This window comes from Vombatus ursinus, unplaced genomic scaffold (genome assembly GCF_900497805.2).
Source record: "Vombatus ursinus unplaced genomic scaffold, bare-nosed wombat genome assembly UNPS02014863.1, whole genome shotgun sequence".
Taxonomy (NCBI): domain Eukaryota; kingdom Metazoa; phylum Chordata; class Mammalia; order Diprotodontia; family Vombatidae; genus Vombatus; species Vombatus ursinus.
Window position 1 is genome coordinate 20,589,080 of NW_020954641.1, and position 3,131 is coordinate 20,592,210.

A 3,131-nucleotide genomic window follows, 5' to 3' on the forward strand; every position below is an offset into this window, starting at 1 on the left:
ACACACACACACACACACACACACACACACACACACACACACACACATAGAGCTAGTGGACAGGAGATGGGTGTCAACTTATCAAAAGAGAAAAAGTCATCAGACAGGAAGGAGAAGAGACAGGTGATGAAATGTCACCAAACCCAAGAAGTAAAAAGTATCTGGGAAGAGGGCTTGGACAACAGTATCAAAATCTATAGAGAAGTCAAAGAAGATGAGGACAAAAAAATTCATTAGGTTTAGCACTTAAAATATAATTGGCAATTTTGCCAATATAATTGGCAGCAGTAGTGTCAGTGGAGTGGTGGGGTAAGAAACCAGAAGAGGAGTGAGTGGGTAGTAAAGGGTGTAGACTGTGAATGTGGAAAAGTCTTTCTAGAAGAAAGGCTATAAGATGACAGCTTCAAGTAAAGTTGTTTTCCTTTTCAGGCTGGGAGAGTTAGACAGGTTTGTAGACAGCAAGGAAAGAGTAAGTAGATAAGAAAAAACAAAAGAAGAGGGCAAGAGGGAGGGAGTGATTAATGAGGCAAGCTCCTGAACAAGATAGGAGAGGATGTGATGGAATCTGAGATACATATATAATGGGTGGCCTGCAAAAAGCAAAACCTCTTCTCAGAGATTGGAGCAAATGGGGAGGGGAGATGAAAATATAGAAGAACTTCAAGGAAAGAAGGAGGGGAACTAAAGAAGCTCATTACAGATAGTCTCAATTTTCCCAGTAAAGTAGGTAGTGAGATCAACTACAGAGAGGTGTGAGATCAATTACAGAGGGGAGGAAGGGAGGGACTGGGCAGCCCAGATTCTCTTAAGCAATCACAAGACAGTTTCTGTATGGTGTCACCTATTTTCATCCCCAAATCTCTATGAATATTCAAAGCTATAATGGATTTATTCACATCTGTTTCACTTTTGACTGATGGATTCAATCAAGATGTCTGGACCTTCTGTAATTAAGTGGGGGGACCCATACCCTTTCTCTCACACCCAGTTAAACATTAGCTGCACCCAGCAATACTTTCAACAAAGTCCATAGTACAAAATTATGGATATTTGACTAGTGACTTGGAGAGCTTGAAGCATAGTCCTTTTCCAGCACATTCCCTATTAGCTTGTACTAAAGAGTCAAAATTTACATGGTACAATTCATAAACAAATACAAATATTAACATTCTCTCAAACTTCCATAGTGTTAACTTAACAGATATTCTACAAAATTTTCATGAGTGAGCTCCTGTCTTTGTGCTTGCAAAGGCCTTCCTCAAATCTAAAACAATAAAGGACAAGAAATTCAAGCCTCTCGTTCTGAAGGGAAATCCTGCTCTTCCTGGGGTCTCAGAAGAGGTGAGGTCAGCCCAACAGAGATTAGAGGTCTGGAATCACCTGGAAGGTCTTCACCCTTCAGATGAGAAATCAAACTACCCAGGGTGAAAACTCCCATGATTCCTATTGACATATAGGACCATCCAACTGCAAGTCAGGACAGACCATCTCTAGGTTTCCCTTTCCCTTTTCAGGACACACCAAAAAGTCTTCAATAAGTACTTTAACTTGCTGGATGTGGAGTGCAACTCACAAAAGCCTCAGAGGGATGGAACTTCAGAAAGGGGCTAAGTACTTGTGTTAGATTACTTCTGGTTTCTTAGTGAGCAGGCAAACGTTATCCCATAAGCCTATAGTCCATAAAGATCTCAGACAAACCATCTGGATTCATGCAATAATAAGGCAAGCCATTTGGGCCTGCTTAAAAGCGAAAAAGTTAATAAATAATAAAATGAGCATTTATTCACTAGCATTGTGTGCCCCAGGCAAACTACTGATACCAATATATTAGGAATGCAAAATCCATGCTTATTATAACAACCTTTATCTTGTAAAGGATTTAGTAATACAACAGATATTAGTACTTAAGCATTCTAATAAGCAAAGAACTGGTCTGACTTTTAAAGGAAACCGAAATATACTGCCCAATTTCAATCTAAAATAAAAGATATAAATGTTAATTTTTTTTCTTTAGTATATCCAAGAATAAAAGTTCCTAATAAGGGGGGAAAAAAAGAAAGAAAGAAAAACTTCTCAAGCAGATTCTTTCAAAAGCAAAGGGTCCAAAAATCATCCTGAACCATCTATAATGTAGTTCCCCCTTGCCTTCCACCCTTCCGCTCTCTGGGTCACTTCCCTCACTCCCATTTTCACCAGCAGATTGGGTCCCCACTGGGTGTCTGACTACTCGTATTTAAAGTTCTAGGAGGTAATTCTAAGGGTTGATGGGGATTCTTGTATTGTTCCTCATAAGCCCCCATTAATGTGCTCCCCATAGATTATCAGCTAGACTTAATTAACTTTTAGAAAGGGTATTTACTAAGTATAGGAACTACTCCCCTTGGGAGCATGCACTCCAACTTAGAGAGTACATGAGTCTGAAGTGTAAAGTCACAGTTTGCTGATTACTAGAAGTCCTTCTGTCCCTTTGTGTCATCACCATGAAATTCCTCTTAGGTGTGGTTCCCTGCTAGGCTTCAATGGCAAGGACCCTTGTAGGGACTTGAATCTCCCTTTATTCCATGTGGTTAGGTTTTCCTTGGTCTGTCCCTTAATTCCCAGTATAGACAATGGCATCAAACCCTGCTCATCTATGAACACTCCTGCCAATGCTAAAGTACCTTCAGGTCTTCCAACCTTTTGAAGTTCAAAAGGTAAAAACCAGATCAATTCTGTCTCTGGATACTCTGTTGCCTTTTCTTGGGAAGTCTTCTATTTGCTCTTGTCATGTCTTTCTCTACTCCCAACTGAATGTGTTGTATACTATTAGGTCATTATCTGGTAATATGGTCAATGGGGGGTGGGAAGAGAGAGAGAGACAGAGAGAGACAGAGAGACAGAGAGACAGAGAGAGAGAGAGAGAGAGACAGACAGAGAGAATATAAGTACTTTTCAGGGTCTTGGGTTTGGAGTCCTTCCTCAAACAACTTACTAGCTCCAAATTAGCTTACTGTTTTTATATATAGCCCCAGAGAGCATGACTGATTCTCTTCAACTAATCACAAAATACTTTCCATGGGGTATCATCTGCTTTTATCCAATAACCCAACACCACTATGATCCTCTCAAATTAATTGAAGAGTTATTCATAC